Below are 13,325 nucleotides of genomic sequence, written 5' to 3' on the forward strand. Positions count from 1 at the left end.
GCCTACATATTTTTTTTATTATAAAATTGTCTATCTTTTCGGTTTGTAATACATTTTGCATTGTTTTTATAGTATTGTTTTAGTTTCTTTATTCACTGTTTCCTGTAAACAAATTTAATTTTCAAGCTTGATCACAAACAAAAATATTAAAATAATAAATTACAGTAATAAACCGACGGTAGTTCTGTATAAAAACTCTCTCTTTTCATAATAAGTCCAACTCAGGTTTTAATAAATAATATTTTTTTGCCATAATATAAAAGTTCAACTCTTTCTGAAGAAATCAGTATGCGACATGACTAGGTTAGAGTAAAAAATATACTTTTGGTAAATTTTTGAAAAATAGTCTGCATAGTGGTCAAAAAGAGCTTGCCACTTTGGAAGTTTAGCATTACCACTTCTAGGGTTGAGGGGAAGCTTGGCAAAGAGGAAAGAACGCATCCACCATTTTCAAATAACAATCACATGACGTATTTACCAGTATTTACCATTAAACGTTAACAAAAATCTTTCAATGCTCAAAAAATTCAACACAGACCTTGCGACTTTTAATGATTTACGTGCTGTTTTAGTCCTCCACGGTTCCAAAATTTGAATTGTACAAAGTTTAGCGCCATCTAGCGTTGGCGGCAACGGATGGATATCAACAACCATGTCAAGTAAGCTGTTGGGCATACAGTTATCAACACTTCCAACCTTGAAAGTTGGCGACTAAAAGCTATGAAATTTCAATCTTGCGTTAATTCTAAGGTCCAAATGAGACTATTTATAGAGCACTTTAGCTATCATTCCAAAAAAATTCGATCACAGACTGTATTATATGTTAATGTGAAACTAATTACGTTGATCTTGGTAGGCTCGTCCGATCAGGCCGATTGTGTCTGCCAAGTAACATGTATCGATAAACTTATGGACAACTGAGGGTGTCTGAAGTAATCCCGACCATTGAAATCTTGGTCCGTTCGGTAATTTAACATATATAGCCTAAGTGTCAGCTGGAAGTGTCAGTAATGGCTAACCAATCCAGGAAATTGAGGTATCCATAATTCTTTATTATCCGGAAGACAAGAGTTCAAAATTAAGAGGCCCTTCTAAAAGCCAGCCGGCTATCACTAAAATTGACGTGTTAATAGAGCCCACATCGACCGGCGGATGTGGCGGCCGTAAGCCCAATTTGGGCGACAGGCGGCCCGACGGTGCTTGTAAAAAACCGAGCGATGGGGATGTAAAAAGTTGTACGGGACATTTTTGGGGCTGTAAGTCTGAGGCAGGTGGTGGACTCTACACGTCTTGTGGAGCAGGTGAGACTCAAAATTGGAAACTCCACCCACAAGTTCCGTGCCACGAACCGGGCACGAATATCGCTTTTAACCGTGATTTCCCGACATTAAATAATTATTTAAAGCAGTACAATTGTTTTACAGTCTGATACCATCACATACCTTATGCCTTAAACGTGCTGTAACATAAAATGACCCGCTAATATATTGTAAACTTTAACGCTGAAGCAATTTTATTGAATGAAAGAGTTTACATGAAATCCGAGGTGCCAAATGAGTGTTTGTAAGTTAAAAATGTATTGCTTAAATTTTAGTTCGTACTCCAAAGTGAGATGCCAAATGAATGTGTTAAACGACAAAACTGTGTTGGCGAATTTTAGTTTGCACACCAAAATGAGGTGCAAATGTGTGTACGTCAAAAATGAGTTGCCAACCAAGTCTAGGTAAAAATTGGATCTCCAAAAATCTCTTCCACATATAGAAGAAGTAAAATCCAACTGTGTACACTTCTGCAAAATTGATAAATATGTTATCAAAACAGTTTTTTTCTACCAATATACATTTCTCTTCAATTGCGTAACATCTGATAACGCAGGTAAAGTACATGTCCCTACCTACTTATGCTGCTATGAATAGGATATCATGAACTAAGAAGTAAACTTATTTTCATTAATCTGATATGAGTGATTGCTCTCTATAAAAATATATTCGAGTCTAGTTCCAATATTCGGAATAGTAATAAAACCATATATGTAAGACCTGCAAGCCCAAGCCAAGGAGATAACGTACATAGGAGACTTAAGTTAATGTCCAAGTCTACAATTATGTTTGATGTTAGTATTGACATGTTTAGAGTAAAAAGAAAGGCAGTACTGGTAAAACAACAACATTTAGGTGCAAATTAACGTTTATGATATAGCTTCCATGTATCCACGAAGCGACCCCGGCTCCCTCATCACGTAAACCGGTTACAACTCCTGTGATAGGGGGTCTTAGATTTGGATGGAAGCACCTAATGAAAATTTATTTTGTTAAACAACATATTTTGTAAGAACAATTTTCTAAATGTACATTAAAAATCTATTTTGTAGTTACCAGCAAATGTGAGACTCGTCAGAGGATTTCATAATTAATTTCTTGAGTGGACTTAATATGGTGCCAAATTTAATTCTTATAACTAAAGGAATTGCTAAAACAAAGTTTGTATATACAGAAGTTCCTATTGGCTTTGAATGCTCAACTCTAGTTTCGTTAGTTGGGGCAGAGATTTTTCTGAGGATTCCGAGATACGGATTCTTTACCGAACACCATCCGACATTACAAAGTTTGGTTTCTACAAGTAAAAATATACCTACTGGAAGAAATACTCTCAGTACGTAAATGTTTACGCATTAAATATATATTCTGTACATTAATATTGAACTGTAAATATTATTAAACCAAAACGCATAATGTAAAAATTTGTATCGGCCTTTTATCAAAACATGTCTCAGCCTTTTCTCAATTTTGTAACGTAATCATAGTACATAAAAAAGTATATTTTATATGTAGCTTATAGATCCCAAAAATAACAATTATTTAATATTCCAACGTCATTTTGTACCTAATGAAAAAGAAATGGTCGGAGAGAATCTTGCAGCACGTTATTTGTTCAGAATTTGTAAATTAAAATGTACACCTTCCGAACAAAGAATACACAGCAAGAAAATTCCTCAACCCTTAAATCGCGTATAGAAGTTTCCACCATAATACACCCGCTGGAAATTGAACTTCGGCGAAAGTAAAACAAATATAAGTCGGCAGGTTGAAAATATTCTTGATTGGGGAGGGGTGTCCCCTCCAACTTCCACCCCTTCATCGACCTACCACCCCTCCACCCAACTTCAGACACCCCTTGACTCAATCGTCTCGCTTAGTGCACTGCACAGTTAGTTGCGGGCAACTCTCAAGATTTTCCAAACTTTTCCAACTGTTCTCCGATTAGCGGGAAACTATTTCTCGATTACCTCGTTTAAGTAGCAGTGTGACGTAGCTTCTGTGTATGCTGATTGGTTATCATACTAGGTAATAAAATATCCACACTAAAAATGTGAGGTGTGAAATGACAAATACCAGTATTTCATTTATGCATTAGAAAAATGTACATAGAAGTTTCACGATAAAAACGAGCTTGAAAATGCAACCGTTGTCAATAATAGATGTTGGAAACAATATGAATCATGTATTTTGTCTAAGTGACAAATTTTCCTGACTGTGGATATATTGGATGCTGTCAACAATAGGAATCAAGAATTGATAATTAACACTGTGAAATCCGTCCGCGAGTGTGCCTCAGTCTATAAAATTTTAAGGTTTGGTAGGCAGACAGTAGCTATATTTGTGTGCGGATACGAAACCGTTGATTACAAAAGTAAATTTGGTAACACCCCTAAGCCCTAGGTGTAAAGAATAGTAATATTACATCATCCATGGCCGACCACCAAACAATACGTGAGTTCGAGAGGCGTTAGATGACAACCGTATACATTTGACAGCTGCGGTGACGTCACAGTGTCAACACTAGTTCCGTGAAGCACCACTTAAAGTGTTAGCAAGAAAATATTTTTAAATCAAAACTATCACTCATCACAGCCAATTAAAAAGAGTGTAAGTTAGTTTAATAAGCTTTTAAGGATCACCTTATAACCAGGGCCAAAGAAAAGAAAGAAATGACATGGCGTCATATAAATGTTGAAAAAATCACGTTGTTATCTTCAGTTATTTTTACTTGAGCCTAGAAAACTAAATTACCTGCTACTCCTGTAATTTCTAGTGATTGGTAAACAATATGCTATTTTATCTGTCTTTTGGGAAGTTATCTTAATGGATTGACTTTAAAATTGAAATTTTTATCCCAACAAAAACAGATAGCACTACTTAAACAACCGTTTGTCAACTCTACACGTGTTTTGTGACACAGGCGCTAGGAGAATAGTCCACACCCGGCACGGCGGCAGCTATGCGACATACAGGGAGCAACTTTTTCCGAGCCACACAATCAACACTAGCTGGAATACGAGATCATTTTGGAGTCAACAAATTCCTCTTCTGCTTGCATTCCCACGGGAGCATGCAGCTGACTCACCCATGAGTCATGAGCCGTGTACATTGCTTACGCGCAGTGGTGTCAGCGCAAGGGCATGACAAGAAGCTACAGTGGAGAGCACTTACGTATTGTTTGAAGACACATTTGTTAGAGCAGCTTTACTTAATAATCAAAAGAACGATATTTAAAATAATTTTGAATACCATATTGTTATACCACGCACGTTTCACAATAGAGTGCAGGTCCTTTCTTGAATAGTAGAAACAATACAAAATGTTTGAACAAATTAAACAAAATTAAAACATTAAATAATGTTAAAAAACATACGTATTACATTCTTGTAAGAAATATACCATGGAAATTGTCTTCTGTAGTATCCAATAAGCATGCTACACACGAATCTTTAACACCCTTATTTTACAACAGTTGCATCAATAAGAGATTGTAGTAAAAGAGTTTACTAAATAATAAGTTAGTTTTAATGCAGATAACTTTTACAGTATCCTGCAGCGATGATGTTAATGATAATCTAATATAAACAGCTATGCGTTATAAAACACGTGTGTATTGCAGTTTACGCGCAATTGACCAACACACAAACAAACACTTCAACCTCTTGCTAGGTTGTGCCTGTCAGAATGTGATGTTGCGTAAAGTACAACAACCAACTGTGGGGTCCCAACCTAACGCTACGTATCACTTCTCTAGGACTTGTTGTATAGTATTACCGTTGTAAGGGTAAAGTCATTTCAACCTCTTGCTAAGTTGTGCCTGTCAGAATGTGAATGTGTAAAGTACAAGCAACTGTGGGGTCCCAACCTCACGCTACGTATCACTTCTCTAGGACTTGTTGTATAGTATTACCGTTGTAAGGGTTCAGTCACTTCAACCTCTTGCTAAGTTGTGTGCCTGTCAGAACGTGACTGTTGCATAATGCAGTACAAACAACCAACTGCGGGGTCCAACCTCACGCTACGTATCACACGTATAGTATTACCGTTGTAATACAGTCATTTCAAACCTCTTGCTAAGTTGACCCTGTCATAATGTGACCTGTTGCGTAAAGTACAACAACCAACTGTGGGTCCCAACTCACGCTACGTATCACTGTCTCTAGGACCGTCTGTGTATAGTATTACGCTATAAGGGTAAAGTCATTTCAATCTCTTGCCTAAGTTTGTGGCCAGAGAGATGGGACATATCAACCTAAAACAACTTAACTGTGGGGTATCTTCACAGCTTAGAACACCGCCTAGGGCCTTGTTGTATAGTATTACCGCTCGCTTGAAAAATCTCGAATAGGTGGACATTTCACACCTTCCTCTCCTCTCACCGAGTCTGAACTGCACCTTGCCTGTCAAACACTGTGATGTGAACACGTCACAAGAACACAACTGTGGGGTCCCAAAGCGCACATTCCGAGAACTTGAGAAGGCGTACGGGCCCCGCCACGTGTTTCATCCGCTTGCTTGGAAATAGCCTGTCAGAGAGTGATGATGCATTTAAGAAAGAAAAGAATATATTGAGCTTCAAGTAACAACAACAGGTACCTACTGCACCTTTGGGATTATGTCACAAACATGCAGTTACATATAAACATCGACAATGTTGCCACATATGACCGTCTGATGAGGTAATCATTCCACCTTGTAGGTTTGGCCAGAGAACAAGTCAACGGTATTAACTTATGCGTAGTATTACGACCAATAGAACCACCGTAGGCCTCCAGTTTACGTACGCTTGAACCAAATTTCCACCATAGTGGAACCGAGCCCCAACAAAACAATCTCTCTCACCGAGTCTGAACTGCAGTTCACAACGGATGTCGCATTATTGAACTATTTATACGCACAATGATGTAGCCAAATTCCGAGAACGGCTGTTGAGGATAGACAGCTCCGGCCATTTACATCCGCTTGCTGGAATCAGTCTCTAATGGATTTAGAAAGAAAAGAATATATTGTGAATAACAGAAACAGGTTGACCCTTCAGATTAGCGAATAAATTTTTAAACCCCAGCATGCGTAATGACGGTGCACAAAATTCCACGCCCCAATAAGCAACAAGTAATGAAGACACCAATTGCAATAATTGTTTACATAAAATTTTAGAAACACGAAATTACTCATCTGGGGCCAGTAGGATGTATAAAGAAATAAACAAAAACATTGGTCCGAACGTTTGGCTTAAAGCAAAAAGATCTTTATTCTTCAAAAAATTAGCAATAAATCCCAGAACCAGGAAAAAATACCTTCATAATCCTTAACGTAATGGAAAAATCCTTCATGAATGAAGACACCATGCAATATGTTACATACAATAGAAACGAAATTATTGTAAGGATTAAAAGGTTACTATGAATTGGCATCAACTTTTGTTATTCTTAAAAATCTACACATTCACTCCTCAAAAAAAGAATCAGCTATAAAATAATTTTTGGCTGTACCCTATATCTCTTGCGTAAAGTTTTTTATATAACACCTTACAGTCAAGGGTGCACTATGATTAATCAACCTCATCAATTACTACGCTTTTACGTCTGACACGCCACTCCTAAACAAAATCGCTATAAAATATTTTTGGCTGTACCATTGATCATTACAATGTAACTTTCATCACAAATTCACCTTTTTACGTCGTGCCGTATGATTTACAAAAATAACATGTAATGATTTTAAACGTGAGTTCGAAAGTTTATCATATTTCAATAGCTCTGTAGCAACAGAGTGAATTTGACAGTATTTGCCAAAACCGAATGTGTTCAAAGTTGTTCTTTTGATAGGCGATTAGGCTCGAATGGGACTTTTGAGATATCTTTTATCAAGCGCAGCCATTGTTGTTACATTGTTACTGCCTCTGTATAAAGAAAATGTTCACGCTTTCAGATAATGACGTGTACGACAAATATGAATCGAACTCCAAGGGTTCAGATTGCAGATTATATGTGCAAATTCAATAGATGTGAATGTATATGCGCTATTGTTATAAATGAAAGAAGGCTCGTAATCCAGAGAGCTCCGAAATCCAATACTCCGACAATTACGAATTGTAGAAAATCAGAGAAACATCGAGTGATTTCTTATAGTATTGATAAACATGTGTTCAGCATTACGAAATCGTAACATTTCCGACAACATCGATGAGTTTAGCACACAAACTACACTATAAAGTAATCCTAGAATACCAGTATACATTTTAACAAGCCGTTTATAATATTTGACCTTATCTAACTATCCCTGATCCTAACCCTTTCCAAGGACGTAACCATGGAGCCCCACCTGGGGTTATTTGGTTAAACCCCACTACCACCGATATACAAGATAAGAACGTTTGATTGGTTTCATAATGATCTCATAAGGTCTCATAGCTAACCAATTCCTTCTCCAAATCTTGCAAGTTTTTGGAACTAATTGTTGACTCTGTCGGCATTATGAACTAAAATCATCAATTTGTTTGGAAAGAGTTTTAGATAACGCGAGCTCGAAATTCATTTTGTGTGTAAGCTAAGCAAAATTCTTAATTATTTAAATCGCAGCTGGTAAAAATAATTTTTCCTTACAATTTTCATTAAAAAAATAGTTTGTTCAAAAAACGTGTCTATAACTTTAACCAAAGAAGCATCTGTGACCTTGGAAAAACGCGTTCCTTACAAATTCCGACTGGCGGATAGTTCTATAAACCCCACTCATAGAGGTATTATGGAGAAATTTTGAACATGCATGCCAATCAGTTTTTTATAGAATGACCATACGTGAAACATCCGGAAAAATACTTTACGTACTTAATATTGTTAAACATTAAATTCCTGGTATACAGAAATAAAAAAAAGGAATTCGAAACTCTTGTTGGCGAATCGTTTAAATTTTTGCCTTTGGTGCAATTGTACAATCAGATCTGGCAGTATCTTTCGTATATCCAAACAGGCAACTATCAAGTAATAATTCCAGCCTACGATAAATCTCGAAAACTTTCAAGGTAACAAGTCAAACATTATTAATAGGTAGCTGTTAAAATAAACTGATTTTTTTTCCAAGTCCCGGCGGTGTTTTTCTCAAATGTATCTGACACGCCAATGGAAGGCCTTGCGAGGATCTGTTGTTATCCGCGTCCAAGTTGTCATCTCTGAGTGGTACATGCGTCGCGGCGTCGGCGACGTCGGTATCTCGTAGGTTTACGGCCGGTCGTGATAAGGTTGTATGCCACCTAGGATTTGAGTAGGACCTTCAACGCTAAGTCGTAACTTGCGGTACCGCGAGCGCCGTTTGGACTCAGTGGGTTTGTATCTGTAGAACTAGTGGAAACTGGAGGATCGAAAATGAAGGGAACGGTTCACAAATTACATCTTAGAGTTTCGATGAATTATGTATGGTCTATTCTCCTAAAGTATTTTGTGATCGAATGTATACAATTACAGTAGCACTGTAGAAGAATAATTGTCACATTTGAGCATAGAAAGTTATAAGTGTATCAAAATCTGATTTTGTACAGAGAATCCTTGCTGCTTTTAAATTTTATATATGTGAAGAATATGTAGCATTCCTGATCCAAACTTCTGCAGAATCTCACTAGAATGGTTATCAACCCTCAAATGATGGTGTGGTAGAATTATCAACTGAAAAGATTATATGGGTATTGAGAAACCAATGTTCCTTTTGAGCCTGCAAATTAGATAGCTGGTTAGTTAGGTATAAGTATTAACTTGTACTCTGATGGACGCTGTTAAAATATGTCTTCGGTTCTGGAGGACAAGAATCAAATTTCCTGTAAAGTAAAGAATATGTATTAAAAACTGCATAAAAATATATAAATATAACTTCAAAAATAAAATTTTAAACACTATCAATAATTATAATATTTGTACAATGTACAACCTATACAAGTACCAGAGGCAGGTGCCAGGCTATAGCGATGAGTGCGTGCCACTTTCACATTGCATAGGTTCATGCAATGGACGGAAAGCAACATTGTAATGAGTAACCTACATTCAGTGGCAGTGAATTTTTTAACCCATAACACAACTGGATCAGTGTAGTTCTTTTTGCTGTTGTACACCCCTACATTATAATGTTAACTGCGATGCAACGTTGAGTTGTGACGTGCGTGCGTGCGTGATGGACTGTTTTTACAGCAATTTCTATTTGCAAATATTAGTTAAGCAAATCAAAATTTGCCAAAAAAACGTAGCTTAAAAAAAGAAAGTCCTTATGTTTTACCGGACAAAGCTTAAAACCAGAAATAAACATATAAGTTCTAGATAAGATATGGGTCAATCTGAATCAGTGTCTGAATTACCAGTAATTTCACCGTGCTCGAAGATAGTATAAATGTGTGCTTTTAGCCCTACATTAACTGAACTGTTTCGCAATTACAATCTGTTTAGTACACCAGAAAAGTTTAAAGTTTATAGCATGCATGAACACCAATACAGTATAGATATAAACTTGTCGAAAAATAAATATAATAATAACAGTAGATTAGAACATATTGATAGTGGTAACTAGAAGATGGCGTAGTAAAAATCAACAAACTTTTACAGTCGTTTTTTAATCTGGACCCACCTGGAACAGTACTGCAAGAAAATCATCTAGGCTCCAGGCGGTATGGAAATACCACGCTGGTTGCGAATATTTTATGTCCTGAGCAAGGCCAGTGACACATGGCAGTTAAAATTTTGTTAATCTGATGAGCAACAAGTCACTGTTTCTTAACAACTGGGAACATAACAATGATTTTTTTAACTTTGATTTAATAAATATTATACATATCTAATAATAACAAGTTCCTTCGATAAAATTTTGTTAATCATTGAGCAAAAGTACTGATTTTTAAGTGATAATAAAGTTAGTATGTATATATCAATAAATATTTAAGTACATAAATAATGCAACTACAAATATATGTAAATTTTATATCTAATAAATAAAAATAAATAAATAACATATCTACCTGTGTATTCGATAATCCGCCTATATTCCCACTTGGTTTCATGTATCAAAACTTAATAGTGAGATAACAAGAGAACAAGAATGGAAACGAAAGTCTACCACTGGACTGTTTACTATCAATAACAATCATTACATAATTTCTCTTTGTACTCGGTAATTGATGTTTTTATCTAACAATTTACATTCCTCCTGAAGAAACAATTACACAATATTCCTATTTCCTTTAAGGCGTCTAAGTTTTATAACGATTTTTAAGATCAGGGTGTCGGCACTCCCATAACAATTTAATTTTCTCTATAAATATCGATATAATTTACATGTATTTTCAACACTCCATTTTGCTTTTCCCGTGAAAACAAATTAGCATCTTCCTTACCAAGACGAGAAACTATGTACCAAGTTTAAGTACCTAGGACCTTTCTTCCTGTGGATAAAGCGTACACACAGACCAACAAAGATTCTGAGAAACACAAACAAAACAGCAACATTTGATCTAATTACCGCCATGGTCAACAGTGCTTATACAACACGAACAATAAACAAAAACTGATACAATTACTTTCGCTTTTGTATCACTAAATGTTTGGGATAACTTTGAACTTCTTCAGCACAACATAAATCAATATAATTCTCATAGACTAATACAATTCCTTCTAATAATGGTTTTGGAACAGGACCTCTTTTTATACAACTATTGTTTGGAACAATAACGCAAAAACTGACAATTAATTACTTGTGTGTAAGCACACAATGTTTAATTAACTTTGAATCTTCTTTCATGCACAATCAAAACAATAATCTCAAATATGACTACAATTACAATTTCATTCAATTAAAAAATAGTTTGTCATACAATGTGTCTATAACACAAAACTATACAATTACTTATCTGTGACCTTGGAAAAAATGTTTAATAATTTGAACTTCTTCAGCACAATCAGAAACAATATATCTCAAATAGACTACAATTAAGATATTTTCTAATGCAATGGTCAAACATGCACTTATATATCCAACTATTCGAACAATACACAAAAAACTGTTTACAATTACTTCAACGAAATGTTTAATAACTTTGAACTTCTTCAGCACAATCAGAAACAAACCTCAAATAGACTACAATTAAGAAACGTTTCTAATTCAATGGTCAACAGTGCTTTATACAACTATCGAACAATATCACAAAAACTGTTACAATTATTAGCTACTGATAAACTTTGAACTTCTTCAGCACAAGGTCAAACAATATATCTCAAATAGACTACAAGTTTAAATATATTTTTCTAATTCAATGGTCAACAGTGCGGTGTTATACAACCTTCTCAAATACACAAAAACGGTTACAGGATTATTACGGCGTACACGAAATGTTTAATAACTTTGAAGCCTTCGCGGCGTCAGCACAATCAGATCAATATATCTCAAATACGACTACAATTAAGGGATGATCATTTTCTAATTCAATGGTCAACAGTTGCTTTTATACAATTGGTGGAGGGTGTCGTAGGGAACAATACACAAAAACTGTTACAATTATGTAATACACGAAATGTTGTAATAACTTGAACTTACTTCAGCACAATCAGAAACAATAGGCTCAAATTGTCACACAATTAAGCATAGAAATTTTCTAATTAAGTGTGAATCAAATATGCTTATACAACTATGACAATACACAAAAACTTTTACATGATTATTATGTACAACGAAATGTTTAATAATCCTTTGAACTTCTTCAGCACAATACAAGAAACAATATATCTCAAATAGACTACAATAAAAATTTATTTCTAATTAACCCAATGGTAGCTGCTTTATACAACTATTCGAACACATACACAAAAACGGACTGTTACAATTATTATCGGTATAACAGGGACAATGTTTAATAACTTTAGAACTTCTTAGCCCAAGTCAGAAACAATATACAATAATAAACAATTAAGATATTTTCTATAGAATTCATGGTCAACATGTTACCTACAACTTATTCGAACAATAAAACAAATAACTTTACAGATTACAAAAATAAAATCTCGGAACACGAAATGTTTAATAACTTTACGCTTCAGGCTACAATCAGAAACATGCCAGCTCCCTAGTTTCTAATATGTCAAGAATCGAACAATTAACACTTTAGTACAACTATTTTCTATTCAAATGGTAATGCTACCTAGGCCAACTAATTTTCACAATACACAAAGAGTAGGATGTTAGGTACTTGCCATTACATAACTTCGTGAACTATTATCTGCGTGCAGGCGACTACCTGAGCCTTCACCGCAATTTCTATTGCAAATACTTTATCATCAACACCACAATGTTAATATCCAATTCTGTAGCTTAAAAAATTACTAGGTTAAATAAAATTACCGGACAAGCTTAAAAATAGAAATAAAAATAGTTCTAGATAAATATGGATAATCTGATTCTAATATTACTACAGACTTCAATTCCAAATACAGTAAAACTCATCTTACAAATTACGGTTCGTAGCCCTACGAAATGTTTAACTAACTTTGTATACTTCTTCAGACATAAATTAAACATCTTGTTTTAGACACCAGTGTTTATAGCAGATGAACAACATACAGTATAGATTATAAACTATTCGAATATATACACAACTAAAACTGTATAGATTACTTTGTAGAGAAGAAATGTGTTAAAATTGTTCAGTCAAAAATTCAAAACATATTATGTGTTAGTGCTTTCTACATTTCGGCTGGACCACCTGGAACGAGTTCGAACTCCAATGGTCAACATGCTTTATACAACGGGGGTTAATCGCCCTCACCACGCTGGTGCGAATTCGAGTGTCGCTCAACACCTGGCCAGTGACACGAAATGTTTAGATGACGTGATACAGCCATCTTCACTGTTTCTTAACAATCAGAAACAATAGCATCTCAAATAGACTTTGGTCACAATTAAATATTTTCTAATAATGGTCAACATGTATACAACTATTCGAGAAAGAACAATTAAAATATGACCTTTCCTGACGAGGGAAAC

At 35.3% G+C, this 13,325-nt stretch overlaps 1 protein-coding gene across 1 annotated transcript in view; it reads right to left on the bottom strand.

Annotated features, from left to right (window-relative positions):
• The window catches only part of LOC124353958 (trinucleotide repeat-containing gene 18 protein), a 139,821-nt gene extending 126,762 nt beyond the window's left edge, over positions 1–13,059 (bottom strand). The window contains exon 1 of the mRNA XM_046804043.1: positions 13,045–13,059. The gene's annotated coding sequence lies outside the window, so the exon portion shown is untranslated. The remainder of the gene's footprint in view (positions 1–13,044) is intronic.
• Between the last annotated feature and the right edge of the window lie 266 nt (positions 13,060–13,325).

This window comes from Homalodisca vitripennis, chromosome 2 (assembly GCF_021130785.1).
Source record: "Homalodisca vitripennis isolate AUS2020 chromosome 2, UT_GWSS_2.1, whole genome shotgun sequence".
In the NCBI taxonomy this organism is placed as follows: Eukaryota; Metazoa; Arthropoda; class Insecta; order Hemiptera; family Cicadellidae; genus Homalodisca; species Homalodisca vitripennis.